The 19,314-nt window shown below is 42.6% G+C and overlaps 1 protein-coding gene and 1 long non-coding RNA gene across 3 annotated transcripts in view; both read right to left on the bottom strand.

Annotated features, from left to right (window-relative positions):
- Positions 1-19,314, bottom strand: part of FARS2 (phenylalanyl-tRNA synthetase 2, mitochondrial) — a 596,483-nt gene that overhangs the window by 257,585 nt on the left and 319,584 nt on the right. The gene's annotated exons all lie outside the window — the stretch shown is intronic.
- LOC131275313 (uncharacterized) lies at positions 10,782-13,028 on the bottom strand. Its single transcript, XR_009182731.1, has 2 exons — positions 12,246-13,028; positions 10,782-11,110 (listed from the first exon to the last, which is right to left on the bottom strand). It is a non-coding gene; the product is annotated as an uncharacterized lncRNA (long non-coding RNA).

Below are 19,314 nucleotides of genomic sequence, written 5' to 3'. Positions count from 1 at the left end.
ATGAGCTACTCCTGAAAGAGAGGGCTTGAGAGTGCATGTAGATGCACCTGGACCCTGTTGCACCCACATAAGCTAGAAGTTTCGATTAATGGACGTGCATGCACAGAGGAAGGCGTCGGTAGGCCCCTGCTCTAGCCAGCGTTCTCAGCAGCCACTAGGAGAGACAAAGGGCGGGCTCCTCAGATTTCTAGGTTTTCCCCAAGCTGAAAGGCATCATCACTGCTATAGATGCTTGAATCAAGAGCCAATGGTCCAAAACAAAGAGGATGAGTTTAATAAGGAAGAGAGAGCAAAATCCCATTTAAGGTGCAGGTCTCTGAAATGACCCTCAGCCCCACAGTTCCTCAACATTACCTAGTTCAGGAAATGACACTTTTCTGTCCTCCTTTTTGATTTTTAAGACTTGTTTGAGGCTCCTTTTCTCTTTCTCTCTCTTTTTTAAATATTTTATTTATTCCTCCCCTTCCCCACTCCCCCCGTTGTCTGCTCTCTGTCCATTCACTGTGTGTTCTGTGTCTGCTTGTATTCTCATTAGGCAGCTCCAGGAACCGGTCCTGGGACCTTCCGGAATGGGAGAGAGGCGATTACTCTCTTGTGCCATCTCAGCTCCCCTGTTCTGCTATATCTTCTCATTTTCTCTCCTCTGTGTCTCTTGTTGTGTCATCTTGCTGTGCTAGCTCTCTGCGTCAGCCAGCACTCCTGCATGGGCTCGCTCTTCCCATGTGAGGTGGCATTCCCATGCAGGGCGGCTCTCTGCACAGGGCCACATTTCCACATGGGCAGGCACTCTGTGTGGGCCAGCTCACCCTCACCAGGAGGCCCTGGGCATTGAACCCTGGACCTCCTATATGGTAGACGGGAGCCCAGTTGGTTGGGCCACATGTGTTTTCCCCTTTTCTCTTTGTGTACGTTTATTCTCCTTTGTGGATAGGACACTGTTTCTTAATTGTTACTGTTCCTTGAGTTAGTTGGGAGAGTTGCTCATTTGTGATTAATTAGCTCCTTTTGATTATTTTGAATTTCAGAGCCTTGAGGCCTTTGGGCATATGCACCTGAAAATTAAAATGTATTAACCTTAACAAAATGAAAGCAAAATGATTTTATATAACTACATGATTTATCTTTATTTGGAAGGTTACTTAACTGCAACTTGTGTTTCCATGCCAGTTTAACTGCTTTTCCTAGCCTCGTTTTCAGCTGCAGGAAAATTCTGAGATTTCTTAAGTCTCTTCACATCTGAAAAATGTTCTTCTTGGGTTCTATTATTCTTTCTTGTTGTTGCTTTCAAGCCCCCTCCGTCTCCTCTTATTTGTTTATTGTGACTAAGAGCCTGCATCTCCTTGCCTTCATTTTCCCCACTGTCCACAGAGTACAAGAATGCCAGTTCCCTCTCTGAGCCCAGGAGAGGTGCAGAGGGAGCGGCTCTCAGGCTGTTCCTCAGGCCGCTCTAGCCTTGATGTGGGAGGGGGAGAGAGAGCGGTGAAACTCAGCTAGGGTTCCAGGCCCGAATGGGGGCTCCGATCTCTGATTCCCAGGAAAGCCTGGCATGCACAGAGGGGTAGTGGGCTTCTGCCTGCCAGTGACGAGGAGTATTTCATTTCTCGTTGGGTTTAGCTCCCCTGGTGCTTAATCCCAGAAAGGGAGAGAGGATAGTGGTAGGATTTCAGAACCCCTTCCTCTGTAGTCAAGCTCATGACTTTGTATAATCATTCACTTATTTTTTTTTTTTAAAGATACATAGATCACAAAAAATGGTACAATAAAAAATATAAGAGGTTCCCATATACCCCACATTCCACCCCACCCCCACTCCTCCCACATCGACAACCTCTTTCATCAGTGTGGCACATTCACTGCAATTGTAAATACATTTTGGAGCACTGTTGCCCTACATGGATTATAGTTTATGTTGTAGTTTACACTCTCCCAGTCCATTCAGTGGGTGATGGCAGGATATACAATGTCCAGCATCTGTCTCTGCAATATCATTTAGGACAACTCCTAGTCTCGAAAATGCCCCCACATCACACCTCTTCTTCCCTCTTCCTGCCCTCAGCAACTACCGTGGCCACTGTCTTCACACCAATGATACAATTTCTTCCACTGCTAGAGTCACAATAGTTCCATAGTAGAATACCAGTAAGTCCACTCTAATCCATATTTTACTCCTCCATCCTGTGGACCCTGGGATGGTGATGTCCACTCCACCTCTAAATCAAGAGGGGGCTTAGATCCCACATGGTTGATGGATGTGATTCTCCTTGCAGTTGTAGACTCTCTCGGTTCGCTGGTGAGGTGGTTGACCATCCTCACCTCCCCGTTAGCTGACCTGGGTAAGTCCAACAAACAGGAGAGTAGAAGTTGCAACTCTGCTAAGGCTCAGGGCCCAGCTGGCACATAGCCTGTCCAGAGATTCAAGTCTCCTGAGTATGCACCAACCCCAGTGCCAACCACAGGTTCAGTGAAAGTGACAAAAGAGGCAAGTGTCACTTATTTGCTTACTCAGCAAAACTGAGTAATGTCCTCAGTTCTCTCCTGGGCACAGATAGAAAGACCAAGATGATATAGCCTTTGCCCTCAAACAGCACAAGTCTTTTCATTCATTCACCAGAGGTTACCTGCCTGCCATGTATGAAGATGGTAATCATTGCTCTGGGAACCTAAATTAGCCCAAAGACTAGGAAGAAAGACAGGCTATGCTGTGGTGAAAGAACGTGGCCTGAGGTGTGAAGAGGGAGACACTGGTTTAGGTCCATGGCCCTGAAAGGGTGGCAGGGAAGACAGCTGAACAGACGGTGTCACTGCAGGGAAAGGCAAAGGGACAGGCGTGGGGCCTCTCCTAAGTGGTTACACAGCCCATTTCCACACCTGAGAAAAGAACAGCAGCTTCACTCTTTAGATAACCACCGACTTTAAACAAAGCTTCTTTGAAACACGGCAAAATCTCTGTTGAAAAAGAAAAGGGAACAAAAAAAGAAAAAAGAAAATATCAACAAAATTTCTCGACCTGTCCTTCCCCTTTCAAGTGGGTGTGGCTAATGCTCTTCTTTGCCACCATCGAGATGGCAATCTCTTCACTCTCTAGCCTAATACTGGCAAGCAGGCCATACAAAATGTAAAGCTAAAATTATAGTTGACATCACTCTACAGAACTCCACGGAAACCAGAAAACAAAACTGGAGACATCATGTATTTTGAGTAAAAGGAAAATAAACTAGAAACTATGTATATATATAAACACATTGAGAAATATACATATGGTATATGTTGGTATATATAGATGTTGTATTGTGGAAAATGCTCTTGGCTATAGCCTGTTTTTTAAAAATCAGTAAACTACAGCAGGTATCCACATAAAGAAACCACCCACTGTCTGAAGACAATATAGTCCCGAAAAATCAGAAGCATTTACTCTGCCTACTCTTGCTCTGTTTCCTGCTCTCTGGCTCCAAGGTCAAACTTGACTTCTTACCCCCCTGCCATTTTTTTCTCACTCATCACCTATGCCCCAGAAAAGTAAGTCACTTAGAAGTTACTAGCACCTCTTGTCTTCTCCTTAAGAAACCACTCTCCAGACCTGTCCCCTTCTCTCAGGCCCTTATTTGCAGAGCAACATTCAAATGTAAAATGTATTCTATCACCATCAGTGCTTCTCCCCAATATGTCTCTGAATTTCATCTTGAGGTTTTCATCCAGCCCTTAAGGAAAGCCAGGGACAAAGCCACTTGTGAGACAGAGGACCAGCTGCTGAGGTCCCAGGAGGTCATCCTGGGGTGCTGTGTTAAGGAATGCTGGGGTAGGTGGAACTGGGCAAGGCTGGATGTGGACTGTCTCAGGAAGAAAGTGTCTACCACAATTTTGATTAGATGCAATGAAATCGTGGCCACATCATGACCAGTCTACACCGAATGATCATTTCTATCATCTTTCTTTTCATTCCTTTTATCAGGGATTGGCAAACTTTGTCTCCTGGGCCAAATCAGGCCCCACAACTCATGCATGTATTGTCTACGACTGCTTTCGCCCTATAATGGCAGAGGTGAGTAGGGACAGAGAGCAGCTGGAGACCAACCCATGAAGCTGAAAACATTTACTACATACTAATATCTAGCCCTTTACAGAAAGCTTTGCCAACTCCTGTCTTACATGCATCACTAAGTAAGATCACTTTTTCCTCCAAAAGGTGCCTCAATTTCTCAATGCCCTCCTTCCCAATGGACTTGCTGGGGGTCCCACTCTCTGTGTCTCCCCTTTCCCATCTCCCTGCATGCCGCTGCCTGGCTGAGCTCCTAAACTACCTGCTGAATCCTCTTAATCCCATGCCCAGGAACGGATGTGCCCCTCATTGCCACCAAAGCCAATTTCCCCATTGGGACGTTCAAGGCCTTCAGTCCAAACAGCTGCCTCCCTTCTCCCTCCTGCTGCCCCACAGCTGGCTCCACTGCTGCCACCTCTATTGCCTGCAGGCCCTGAGCCTCCTCCACTTGGCGGCCCTGCCCCTGCTGCTCCCTCTCCCCAGCTGGCCTTGGCACTGCTCCCACATCCTCAGTGGTTTCTTCTCCACACCACCAGCATGTGCCCCGCTGGCCACTCCACATGCTGTCTGGCTGCTCAGTCCGTGCTGCCAAGGAGTCATGGATGTCACACTGCTTGCTGAAATTTTTTTTTTTTTTTAAGATTTTATTTATTTATTTAATTCCCCCCTCCTCCCCCGTTTGTCTGTTCTCTGTTGTCTGTTTGCTGCATCTTGTTTCTGTTGTCCTCAGCTGCATGGGAAGTGTGGGCGGTGCCATTCCTGGGCAGGCTGCACTTTCTTTTGTGCTGGGCGGCTCTCCTTACGGGGCGCACATCCTTGCGCGTGGGGCTCCCCTACGTGGGGGACACCCCTGCGTGGCAGGGCACTCCTTGCACGCATCAGCACTGCGCATGGGCCAGCTCCACACGGGTCACGGAGGCCCGGGGTTTGAACCACGGACCTCCCATGTGGTAGACGGACGCCCTAACCACTGGGCCCAGTCCGTTTCCCTGCTTGCTGAAATTTCTACTCACTTTACTCTTTCCAACAATGGCAACTAACTAACTAAATAAATAAATGAGAATACTTGCTCTCGAGAAATGTACATGGAAGCAATATGTGTTCAAGGATCATGAGGCATACAACCTACTCTCAAATGTTTAGAAAATGGACAGATAGATATTGTTAGGTGACAGATGGATGGATATATAGACAGACTGATAGAGAGCATGATACGGTAAAGGTGGCAACATGTTCAACTATCTGGGGGTAAGGCATGATGGAATTCTCTGAATCAATTCCATGTTGTTCGTGCAACTGTTGTGCAATTTTGAAATCATTTCAAAATAAAAAGTGTAAGAAAAAAGGATATATAAATAAATAAAATTAGGACAAAGATAGAGATTCTGCTGACAAAAGCTCATTTCAGAAATGACCCCGACTTAGATGTCATATCCACAACTATACCATATCTCAATATGTGGACCACCTACATTTTGGGCAATATTCTCCTGTCTCAATACACGTTGCATTTACAGTTTACAGCATATGCTTATCTGTGTTAAATTTCACAGTTTTCCCTTTTATCAAAAAGGTATGCCAGGTCCTGAACCTCAACAGACTTCAACTCCTACACTCTGGTTTATTAGACTTATCCCACTCAGCTAAAATGGAGTTGAAGAAGGTCTATCACCACACCAGGGAGCCAAGAGTGCCTACAACTGAAAGCAGGAGAATTGCATCCAGCATCCAGGTGGAATCTAAGCCCCCTCTTGATAGAGATGTGGAGTGGACACAACCCTTCTAAGGTCCACAGGATGGAGGAATAGAATATGGATTAGAGTGGACTTGCTGATATTCTATTCATGAACTATTGTGATTAGTAATCGAAGAAAATGTGGCATTGGTGTGGAGAAAGTGGCCATGGTGGCTGCTTGGGTTAGGGGGTGGGAGGAAGAGATGTGATGTGGGGGCATTTTCAGGGGTTGGAGTTGTCCTGGATGGTGCTGCAGGGACAGTTACCGGACATTGTATGTCCTCCCATGTAAAACCCCTAAGAAGTATAGGCTGGAATTTCTTCCCCTCTGTCTGCGTTTTATTTATTCCTTTGTTGACCATCTTAGTCTATTTCCCTTGCTAGGAGAAAGGTACTGTACTGACTTACTATCTAATAGGTCACTGACTGCTGGACTGGGCCACTGGAAAAAGAGGTTAACTTAGAAATTAAGCACAAATTACAATTTCGGCTTCTCTTGAAAGCTATTATCATTGACAATTAATATCTCTCTTTCCCCTTTATAGTCTGTTAAAACCATTGCATGTCTCCAGCCTCCTCCCCCAGCCTGCCAATTGCACACTCCTGTCTGGGAACTGTCAGCTACTAACGGCTTTTTCAACCATAAATGAAAGTACTAAAAATTAATAGCTGAAAGAAGAGATGAAAAGGGTGATGCTTCAAACTCATTTTTAGCCATTACAAGTCAAGAGGAGTTAAACTTTTTCAGCCTTTTAAAAGCAAACCAAAACAAAGCCAAAGCTCTTTTTATGAGCAGGTGTGAACTGAAGTGAGTGAATGGGCTTTTGGCCATGAAAATGTAAGTTCTTAAATAAACACTGGCCAGTGTGACTACTCTTAACGACAGGAAAGCCAGTCAGCCATGGCGGGGTTAAATAACTGCTGTCTACCACACTGTTAACGTGTCGGGCGCCATCAATTTTTTGCTGTCAAATTTCAAAACCTCTGGCTTTGAACCGCTGTAAGCGTTGCATTCACAGAGAAGGGAGGTGGCAGAAAGGGGTTGGAGAGGTTAGGTATCGGTGTGAATCAGCTTTGAGAAAGATCTGAAACTCCGAGCAGCAGTGTGCATGCACTCAAAAGTATAAAACTGGAAAAAAGTCATCCTGTGTTGAACAGTCAAAGCCATTTACAATAGACACTGATCCAGGAAAGGGGGGTCATCTTTAAATATATAGTTATCCTTTTAGCCTCTCTCTGTGGAAAACTCTGGATTGCCAGGAGCGGCAGCAAAGATGTATTATTATAGTCAGATTTCCCCTGCTATCTTATTGTTTGTGAACCTTTGGAGTGATTTTCCGTCTAGTTGTTTTCACAAGTGCCTAAGTGATCAACCATTGCAGCAGATGGCTTTTCTCATGAGTAGCCCCGTCTATTAGAGAAATTGGCTGTGTCCAAAACAGAGCCTTCCTACAGCCAAACCATGATCATTGTCATGAACAAGTATTAATTATTCTAGCTAGCCATTTGTAAATGCTAGTCTTCAGGAGGCTTGATAGATACTGGAAATCTGCAGGGAGGAGTGGGAGCTGCTAGAGACCAGCCAGTGAACAAAAAAACAGGGTGAGGTAGTTCAAAAGAATTGTAAACAGCAAGCAAGGTGGTTGTAAAGATGCTGGCAGAGTAGGGATGTGCTGGATTTCCTGTCTCCTCTCCCCACGCTCTCCCTGAGCTGTCTAGCTGTCCACTAAATGTTGCATGCATGGGCCCACCAGTGGGGTATGTGTAAGTCTTGAGAGTTTAGGGTCATGTTGACAGGACCTGTGATGGGGTACCCTCCTTTCTGCTGGCCTCAGGTGTCCACCTACAGAGTCTCATCCACTAGAGTAACTCTTCTGCCAGAGGCTCATGGTCCCTGTTCCTGGATGGGGAGACTCTCATCTGTTAAAAGGAATTTGCTCTTGGGAATCTGTTCTTGGTCTGTGCTCTGCACCTCAGGCAAATGGGAGACAGCCATTCTGGGGACTTTGTTCTGCAGGTGCAAGCAGCAACCGTTCCTGTTGGAGGACTGGTGTGTAGGGCAGGGTGGAGGGAAGAGAGCAGGTCTCTGGGATGGAGAGCACAGGCCATGCTGTCCAATCAGCTCATGAGAAGCCAAGTTCTGTTTCCCTCCATCTGCTTCGATGTCTCATTCAAAACTGACTTTAAACTCAGGGGGGAAAGAGAAGACTCATGGTTGCAAACAACAGCAATCCCAATTGAATTTACAGTAGTAAAAGGTTATAAAAACACTCAGGTGGCTGGTGGAACCAAAGGGAAAACCTGGACCCGGGAAATCAAGTATGATGGTGCCTCTCACTACATTTGCTTTATCCTGTTTCTGTCTACAGACTGGCTATCTCTGTTTCTCAAGTCCAAAGGATGAGTGATCAACTGCTCTCAAGCTTCACTCACAGCTTCAGGCACTAAAGGGAGACTACACCATTTCTGGTCTTAAACCCAAAATTCTTGAGCAAAAATTATGATTGGCCCAGTTGGGGTCAAGAGCCCATATTTCTAAACAGTCAACTGCCCAGGACGAAGTATAGCTAATCAATTACAGAAGGGGAGTTATGGTGTAGCAGGACATCTGTTTCCACAGTTACCATGTGGATGGGGGAAGTAGATGCCTACTCCAGGTTGCATAACCTGACGTCATACAATCCAACAATTGTGTGTTCACTCAACAAACACGTGTTGGTTACTACTGTGAGAAACAAAGTAGGTCTATGAAAGAAGACCACAATGAAATTTACCAATATAAGCCAATGTTATAAATACTATACTTACAGAGAACATTGAGACCAATGTGTCAGGTTCTATTTTCATTTATATGATGCTACCATACTTGTAACTTTGATCTTACTACATCATGAATTTTTGAGTCAAGTTCAAGAGTGGATCTTCTAAACACCTCATCTTCTAAACACTTGGATTTTTAAAGACTGGAAAGAGGATTATTTTTTATTTTTTTATTTTTTTGAAATAAAGAAGAGGCCCTCGCCACAAAGCTATCTGATTATCACAGAAGTTAACTGTTGGTTAATGCTGCTGTGGTGCCCCTAAAAGGGGCTGCGGGTGTACAGGTGTGGATGGAAGGAGGTCACACCAGAAAAGGCAGCCAGAGCCACACCAGGAGGTAGCCAGTCTGGATCAGTGGTCCTTAGGAGATGCCTACTGTGCTCCTCCTCTTAGCTCTCCCGATTGACAGCACCAGGAGTTAGGGCTGAAGAGCTGGAAATTAGACAAACAGGGAGGGGGATGGAGTAGATGATGGGAGCAGTTCATAAATTACATAACATACCTGGAATGGGAGGTGTGCTAGACAAAGGTGAAGGGGGCAGATATGGTCTCTGCCCTTGCAGACTCAGGATATGTAATAACTAGAAACGCAATCGATGCCATAACAACAAAAGAAACAAACAACTAAGGCACAACCAGATGTTAAGTGTCAAGCTAGACAGGTAAACAAACCCCCAACGGAATGAGTTTTCTGGGTTACCAAACCCTTTATTATCTGATCTGATTTTGACTTGTACCTTGTTTCTTTCCTAATAACAAAGCTATTAATAAATTTATTTTCCTTTTGAGCATTTTACCAAATTTGGAAGATAAAATATTGGAGGCTTTCTCAATTTCATTCCAATCTGCTACAGAATAAAAAATCTATCCAGTTAAACACAGAAGTTCCATCAAAGAATTCTTTCCACAAGTAAAGCTATTCTAAATCAACATTATGGAATTCCAAATTAAATTTTATATACCAGAGTCCTCATCATATCATTTGTTGAGCCTCTCCTTTGCTTTTGAGGAGATATACTACGATATCTTTTAGTTTGCAGACATTTTTTTTTAACAATTGCAATTCTCTAGAAGTATCAAATGATGAAATCACTGGTGCTTTATTAAATAATTAAAATTCCAACTGATTTTGGATAAAGATGCAGCCAAAATTTAAAGAACCCATACATTTAATAGCATTGTGGGATAGTTAGGGTGAGATATAAAGAAGTTTTCCAAAGTATGACACATTTTTAAAAATTCAGATGATGGCAGGTGGCAAAGAAAGCATCTTCTTACCACAATAAGGTGTATTTTTGTACTTAACTTCAGTCTTGTCAGAAAATCTTGGAGTTCAATTACTCTGAATAATATTTGTAAATTCTCACTACTACAGTTTCTAATTCTATTGATATACTATCAACAGCTTGTTTGAATTATGAGTTTTCTACTTATAAAATCACAACCTATTGCAAGTATATTTGTGTTCCACTTTTTAAGGTTTAGTAAGAATATCATTTTTATTAAAACATTCCTCCACGAAATTTTTATTATATTTTTATATTTTATCTAATATGTTTATTATATTTACTATATTATCTATAATTATATTATATATATAAAAGTAAAGCACTTGGTCATAAATGTTGAACTGGATTTACAATAAAAAGTACAATAATGTCAGACATTATGCTCAACAGAATGGACTTCCAAAAGCTTTCTCTTGAGTCCATGAATTAGATGGAAAAACAAAAAACTTAATCATTATTGAAATTAATATAGCTGATTTTCTATTTCAAATATCTGATGTGATGACAGAGATTTTGGAAAATGGCATGTACTTTTAACTGTAAAGTTCTTTTGCCAATGGAGCCAAGATATTGACAGCCATCACTTTTTTTTCACATGTGCACAAGAAAGTGTGAAATCTAAAATAAGTGAAATTAAGTTAGAACAATAGCTACTTGAGCTAAATGAAAAGTTATTCTGCACAAAACATTTCACAAAATATGTAAAAATACCTTCTATAACTGCATGTGTTAAATTGCCATCTTTAGAATTTTTAAGGTAGGTGCCAATGTTTCTTCAAGTGATTTATTTCTTTTGGCTTTCTGATGGCCAGTGATATCATTATGACTGTCATGACAATATGACAAATACTGGCAGGCTGTACAATCAGTAACAACTTTCTTGAGAACTGGAAATCAAGTATTTCATTTTCCCTTAAAAAGGTGTTTTTTATTACAAAAAATAAAAATAGGGAGTGGATGTGACTCACACAGTTGGGCACCCACCTCCCACATGGAGCACCCAGGTTCAGTTCCCGGTGCCTCCTAAAGAATGCAAGCAGATGCTGCAGTCACAGCAATGAGCAGACTCCACAATGAGCAGATGCTGTAACTGCTGCAATGCCACAACCAGCAGCTGTCACAACCAGCAGATGCTGCAACCAGCAGACGGCCCAACTAGCAGGAAGCGGACGTGGCTCAAGTAGGTGGGCTCTTCACATGGGAGACCTTGGGTTCGGTTCCCAGTGCCTCCTTAAAAAGAAGATGAGCATAAATATAAATAAATATATTTATTTATAAATAAATAAAATAAAGGAATTGCCAGGGCTGCTACGACAAATATCAGACTGGTTGACTTAAGTAACAGGAGCTTATTGCCTCAGATTTGAAGGCCAGAAGTCCAACCCCAAGGCTCCTCTGCAGTCTGCAGGGTTCTGGCGGTGGCTTCCCAACAACCCATACCTCAGCCTCTGCTTACCCAAAAGCAAAATAAATGAAGAGTTTTGGATTTATCCCCTTCAAAATCCAACAGCCCCCTGTAGCAAGAATATGTAGACTCTTCTCTATAGCTGTTGGGTGCTGTTGCAGACTTGCTTGGCCCCCTTCCTGCCTTGTATTTCAGCCTAGAATTTGCTACAGTTCCCACTAACCCTGCCAGTGGCCTTGTGTATCCTGAAAGCTATGGAATGCGCCATGCCACAGCTGGCCCACACGGCAGGCAGGGCAGAGGTTTCTAATTCTTCTCCCACCACCACACTGGACTGGAGGAGTTAACTGCTCCTAGCCACGAGGGTCTCAGCTCACTTTGATTCATCAGTGAATACCCTGTATCCTGTCCTGCAAAGGGAGGTGCTGGTTAAGCTGCATCTTGCAAGGCTTGGGAAAAGAGAGAAGGTTATTGATGGTTGAAATTATATTCCACAAGAACTGTGTTCACCTCACATGCATTGCACATACTCAGGGGGCAAGACTTCCTTTATGAAGAAGTACACCCCAAGCAACATGCTCATAAGCAAACTTTTGTAAAATCAAAAGGTCCTGCAGGGAAAAAAGGAATCTGAAGACTTATACAGGGGTCCAACTGAAACTGAAGCCACTACTGACTGAAATCATTATATTAAACATCATGATACTAATTTTTTTTTTTAAAGTCCAGCTTTTAGTGCAGGAGACCTGAAATCATTCCATTTTGATACAATGTAGGGGAAATTTTGTATTTTTTTAAATTAGCATTTTTCAAAAAATAAGTAAAAGCACGACATATGATCTCATCAAAGATATTCTGGTACAAGGGTCCAGATAAATGTCTTTGTATCAGTTTTCTATTTCTACATGCAATGACAAGACCAACCAAAGGGAACCAAACTGGGGGGAAAATGATCCTTACAGCAAACAGGGAGCATTCCATGGGAAACGTAGGGACGTGCTGAAATTTCCAAATGCTGGGAAGTGAAGAGCAGCAGTCACTAGCTATGAATTCATTCGCCTCGCTCATCTTAGGGATGAACATCTTGAGGTCCAGAGAGATGAAATGAGTTGTTCCAGGTCACAGATCCAATCGGAGGTGGATCTGGAATTAGAAGTGAGCCGTCTAACTCCAATCTCACCCTTCCTTCCTTTCACCAGGGTGCCCCGATGCCCTCGTGTTCCTAGGCTGAAGGACACTGGAGTGCACAGCCTACACCTCCCGGGGCCAGGACAGGACCTACCTACTAAGAAGACCACAGGGGAGCACCACTGGCTGACTCGCTTCCCTTCCTCCTACCCCCAAGATACTTCGCTCTGAAAGGTGTTTGCTCCACCATCTCAGGTTCAGTGGGGTATGCTTTGGTCAGAGCCAGGAGAGAATGAAAAGCAGTGAAAGATAGTGAATACCTTGTTCAAAACTCCTTCAGTAAGAAAAAGACATTGCTTGCTTCGAAGGAAATGAAAACTGGCAAATGTAAATTGAGAACATCCTGGCTCATGTATGTTCTAGGTTCTTCCTGTTTAATTGAGGACCTTCCCCTCTTGACTCAGTTACCAGCAATCTAACTTTGTCATGTGCTGTCCTACTGAGAAAAAGCCAGGGGTTCAACCTCAAAGTGACTAAATGCTGGAGGGAGGCACAGTGACAGCTGTTTTGAAGAGGGATGGTGGAGGGCAAGTCAAGGCCAACTTTTTTCTTGGCGGAAATGGAAAGGAAAAAAAACCAACATGGACCCCAAATGGAATTCAACAGCTTAACTCGGCCAACTGGACTGAGGGCCTGATGTGTGTGGTCACTCTCTGCAGTATTGGGGACCAAGAGATGAGCAGATTCCTCCCCTCAGGGAACCTAAAATCTGGAGGAGAAACACAAAAGTAAGCACTTCTAAGCACCTTTAGGCTTGTGGTAAGTAAAACAGGCTACATCAGACTTCCTGTTGTCAAATAGTTAACTTAGCTCATTTGATTTTTTCCTTGGTATCTCTTTCCCCTGCTGACGCTCTTGAGCAATGACTCTGAGAAATGCAATAGCCGAAAGCCTGACGACAAAGAGGAACTGACTAGTTTATCATTATATTAGGTCATGTTTCCAATTTAGAACTCCGATGTATGAAAAAACTATAAATTTTGGTACACAGATGTTGATAGTTTTATTTATAATAGAGAAAACCTGGAAGCAAATATGAAAAACTATGGAAACAAATATGAAAAAAGTGGAAAAAAAATTAAATCATTTCTTATCCTTTAAGATTGTGTCCTAGATTCCATTCAGTGGAACTACAAGTAGCACCAAATTACTTATCTCAAATATGTAAGTCCCAGTCACCCAGAGGGCCTCCCCTCACCCCCAGGAGTCCCCAGCACAGGCCACTGGAGCACATGTGTTTGGAAGAGATATTTATTCCTCTCAAAACTGGCTCTAGAGCTATATAATTAGCTACACGAGTCCTAAATTATAGTAGTCTAGGGAAAGAGGGCTGCAAACTATTTGTTTATTCACAATGAACAATAATGTAAAACACTTAATTGGCTTCAGATGCTCCCACTCATATTACAATGAAAGGTTAATGGATTACTTATTTGGGGTAAAAGGAAATAAATTAAGGGGTTACATCTTTTAAACAGATATTTTCTTCCCATTCTATTTTAAAATGAAACTAAGAATAATTAAATTACCCATATCCACAACTCTCCATCAGAACAACATTGAGGGAAACCTTTAAAACATACTTAGGGAATAAGAAGTTTGAATGCTACCACTGCATTCATTTTCAATATTAATTCCTTATCTACCATGATAATAGTTAATACAGGATTTTAATTGAAAGTGTGAGATAATGTTTGCCCTTCATCCCACAATAAAAGTTTTATTCTCAACTGACTGGCCTAAAAGCTCTTTTGAAACTCCTCAGAACTCAATGGTATCTAGAGGATGCCAACTTCTTGTCCCTGACTCATCCTCTGATTTCCTTCTCTGCATGGACTAATTTCACTCATACTTTTAAATTCAAACCCTTTATATCCTCATATTGCCTGGGCCATTTCAGATAAAACTGCCATACCTTATTATACTCATTATATTTATTTTTAGATGCTATATAATGAGGATGATGCTACCATTCTTAGAGTAGGGATTTGGAGTTTTCAAAATCTTCATACCCAAGAATGCATTTACCTCTCAGGACAGTCTGACGAGGGGCAGTTCTTAGTCTCATTTTTCCACTGAATACTGAAGGTATCAGAGACCTCCATCATAAGATTATAACTTATGCACTGCCTATCTCTTAGATACTCCCCATAGATTTCCAGGTTTTAGGTAGAAGAAATTCACTAATTTACCAAAACTCTTTCCTAGCTTGCTGTCAAATTATTTTGATTGCGGAACACATCATGAGTGTCTTAAAGAAGCTTAGACTTATTCCCATAAAACCAAGATGAATAGTTATCTAAAAACATTTAAGTGACAAAAAAGTGACAAATGACCCACTTGAGCATGCTCTGCTACAGAGGAGCTTGAGAAACATGCAACATATTCTAAAGCTAATAGTAAATAGAGTGAATATTAAATAGAGTGAAATTTATAAAACCATTAAAAAGATAAGAAAGGAAGGAAATACAGAGTTTTATATGACCAAAGTAATTGGGAATAAGGTTAGCAGAGAATCAGTTGGGGAGGAAAGGGTAACCCTAGTGGAAAGGCAGGTAATAGTAACTTAGGGGTCAGTGAACAAGATGGGTTTTCTCCCATATGTAGACAGGAGTGGAGGGAACAGAACATTAGGCCAAGAAACGTTTTGCCAACATTTAAGAACAAAACGTTATGCTTGCAGGAAAGACATCATTTTGAAAGGAACATAAGTTTTCATGCTATACATCATGCTAAATTAAACAAATGAGTAAAAAAGGGGAGGCTGTCAATCAAAGAGCTAACTATTCTGGAAGCTTCCCAATAGATCAGGGGAAGTCCAATGGATCAAACTCCCTGTCCACATCTATTTCCACTCAATTCCTTTTGATTTCAATTATTCATGAAAACGGTTTTCTTCTTCTTCTGTTTTGCTATACTTTTTGGACCATTTTACTGCTTTACATTAGGAAGGAGGAAATCAAAAAGGTGAAATTAGAGAAAAACACCTTAAAAGAGACTTTAGCAGTCATCTGCTCTAAATGTTAAAAATCTTTTAGCAATTCTTGCAATTTAAAAAGTTACGAGAGAAGGAGGATGAAGCTATTGGTTGCAGATCTAATTACTTCATTGATTCATGCTAACCCTGATTCCTCCCCTTACAGCTCAGTGTCCAGTGGTTTTAGTATTGAATCACTTCTACACCGAGCTTTTCTCAATATAGAAGTAAACTGAGTACATAACTTCATAACTCTCCAAGTAAAGCAACATAAGACCTGAATGTTTGAATGGTTCTCATTTCATTCATTCATTCACCAATACCTCTTGAGTGTTTACAGTGTACCAGACACAGATGGAGATGCTAAAGAAGCTCTTGCCCTCACAGAGCTTAAAGTCTATTTGGAGTACAATGCAATCATGTGAATTTAATTCAAAGAAAAGTGGTAACAACGTGAGAAGCTGGTAAACTCTTCAGGCAGGGCCCCAAAATGTACTACTTTAACAGGATTGCCCGTTTAGCTCTGGGAATCCTTCTTGGGCCAGTGTTCCAGGCAATCCGTCATTGAGAGCTGGTACAGCAGCAGCACTCTATTTACTATTCATGCCTGGAGCATGAGAATTTAACCAAAATACTCTCTCAGCTTTTTGATAGTTCTCTTTTGGTTTCTGCTATACATTACCTCAGCTGGGAAGACAATTAGTGGGCATCAAGCCAATGATGAGCGGCATGAACCACTATCATCATCTTGCCCGTTTAATTTTGGGTAAAACCCAACTGATGATCTTCTGACCCAAATAAAAGAGAAAATTTGGAGTAGATAACCTAGAGGTGGAAGGAAGTGTGTTCCACTATGAAGCCTTTAGCATGACTAGCATGCTTTCATTTTCTCTACCTCATCCAGATCCTCTTTTTGTACCTTTTCATATTTCTATTAGAAGAGACACCAGAAATACAGGCAGAACAGAGGCTGTGTTCCCATTTCCAATTCACTTTTAATTATAGAAAACATTGGCAAAATATCAAAAACCCATGTACAATTTCTTCTGGTTCTACTGGGAGCAGGGAAGTTTACCAAGGGGAGAGAATAGCATAGAAAAACAGGAAAGTTTGAGAATTATGACAATGCAGAAAAGGAAAGAAGAGATGAAACAAAGGCAGAAAATGATGACAAATTTACTTCTTCCAGCTGGCACATCACCTTGGCTCAAGAACTAAAAATGGGCAGTCTAATTTATGATGGCTACAATTTTCATTGGGCTTAACCCAGGTCACATTTCTTACCTCTACGGCATCTATAGTTAGAAAAAGATTTTATTATGTGAGAGGGTAGCAAATGAGGGTCACAAGAAGTCGGGGAGAAAAGCAACAAAGTTCTCCACTCTGGCTGACCTTCATCACCCAGAATGTGCAACCTCACACAGCTAGTCATTTAAGAAGTGTGTTCCAGAGAAAATGGCAATTACTCCCTTAAACGGGCCAACCTGTTCATTTGTTTAAAAGGGTCAAAAAGAAAGGAGAGATTACCCTGCACTAGAAGGAAGCGTGCAGTCAAGTTATTTTCCACTGCTTTTTCCTCACCTAGTTTTCATCTGACATTTCCCATCATTAGGACGCCTTCAACACCTTAGCCCTAGGGCTAGGGAGGAGGGAGAGAAAGGGGAAAAGAACATAGTCTCTCAGTATAGAAAATGTTTGAAATATCCATCAAACATGTGAGTGCGCGCAGGCATTGTGGTAAAAGAGACTCAGGAAAGCTAAAGGAAGATAAAATGTGAAAAGCGCAACTGCAGAGCAGTCCCACAATAGACATGGCGGTTCCCGGGGTGAGAGAGAACACGATGAGTGGGCCTGAGCCAATAAATGGGTCTGGCCCACCCGCTGGAGGACCACCCTGCCAAACATGCGAAATACGTCTTCCTGGTGTTCCCCCATTTGCTCCTATTAGTCTTAAGAAGAGGCGAAGGGAATGAGGGCGTGCCAGAGACAGGGGATGTGGCCAGGATCAGGGGTGTGAAGGCTGCTCAGAGAGGTGAGGCTAAAGCTCAGGCATGGGCCGCAGTCCCGTGGCACCATCAACTGGCCCTGCCACCTTGGGCGTGCTGACCTCTCTGAGCCTCACACAGAACTAACAATGGTGGGACAGTCTGGTCTCTAAGGGTTCTGCTGCCTCTAAAATGCTGTGGTCCTAGAATCTAGAATTTTACTTTTAAAAACTTAATCTGACCCAAATAGTAGTCACTCGCTACTTAGCTGTGGATATATATCCTAACTGTTAAACCCTTACCACAAACACCACTGGGGTCACCACATGTAGTAGGCTGAATTTTGTACCCCGGTTTACACGTGCTCTTTTGTTTTGTTTTTAAAGATTTATTTTATTTATTTCTCTCCCTTTCCTCACCCCTTCCCCCATTGTCTGCTCTCTGTGTCTTCGCTGTGTGTTCTTCTGTGTCTGCTTGCACCCGCGGTGGCACTGGGAAACTGTGTCTCTTTTTTGTTACATCATCTTGCTGCGTCAGCTGTCCATGTCTGCGGCGCCACTCCTGGGCAGGCTGTGGTTTTTCCACGCGGGGCACACTCCTTGCATGTGGGGCACCCCCACGCGGGGGCTCCCCCCCAGCTCACCACATGGGTCAGGAGGCCCTGGGCATCGAACCCTGGACCCTCCCATATGGTAGGTGGACACTCTATCAGTTGAGCCACATCTGTTTTCCTACACGTGCTCTTAATCCACTTTCCTATGAGTATAAACACAATGGTAAATAGGACCTTCTGAAGAGGAAGTTTTTAGTCACCAAATGAATGGAACTGGGTCTTAATCTGGACTACTAGAGTCCTTTCTAAGCAGAAGAAGTTCACCTGCAGTGAGAGGAAGCCATGCAGAAGAGCAAGAAGTCAAAAGAACCCAGAAGAGAAAGAGAAGACACTGTCATGTGACAGGAAAGTCAAGGAACCAGGGACTGCTGGCCTTCCAGAAGACTACTGACCTGGGGAGGAAGCAAAACCATGAGCCAATGAATTTCTCTTGTCTAAGCCAAACCATTGTGTGGTGTTTGTCACAGCAGCCTGGTAAACTGAGGACCACAGGGAAAAAAAAAGAGAATGCACCAAACAAGAATAAGAGAAAAATAAGTAATGCCCAGAATAGTGAATGCTTCCCACAATGGCCCAAGACCAACTTTTTGGCACTAGTTCAAGCAATTCAATCTTGTCCTTGGGCGTTCCACTCTTCTCATTGTTTCAGATGACACAGCCCATGGTACTTGCAAATTGAAATAGGATTTTCATAATATAGAGGGATATGACATTAATGCCAAAATAAAAGCAAATAAACAATCATATATTTGTATAACAGTACTTTATAAAGTGATTTGTCACCCTTTCTCTAGAACTTCATAACAAAAATGTTGTAAAATTTCCTTCTAAGTGCTTTTTGCACATCACTTCTCTCAATCCTCAAAACAACTCTGAATAGCTTAATATTATTGCCCCCATTTTGTAGATGAGGAAACTGAGGCTAAACATCACTGAGGGATCTGTCCAAGACTGCAGAGCTCACTAGCAGCACAGCTGGAACTTGAACTCCAGGGCCTGGCCTGGTGGCCTGGTGGCAGACCTAAGGTCTTATATTGGAGAATATGACCTTGATCTTCCATTCCCCTCAAAGATCAATGTAATGCAATCTAGCCAGGCAACAAAAGATGCAGATCTGCTTCGGACATGCTCCAAAAGTTGTCGGGAGAGAGTTCTATTTAGATCTGGCCTTTTGGGGTCTCTGGGCACATGATCATGTCATCAATTGGCTTTTCTGGTATGCTTTCCTACATGCCAGGTGCTATGTTGAGTACTGTGCATGCATTA

Source organism: Dasypus novemcinctus, chromosome 22 (genome assembly GCF_030445035.2).
Source record: "Dasypus novemcinctus isolate mDasNov1 chromosome 22, mDasNov1.1.hap2, whole genome shotgun sequence".
Classification (NCBI taxonomy): Eukaryota; Metazoa; Chordata; class Mammalia; order Cingulata; family Dasypodidae; genus Dasypus; species Dasypus novemcinctus.
This window is presented reverse-complemented; position numbering and strand designations above follow the sequence as displayed.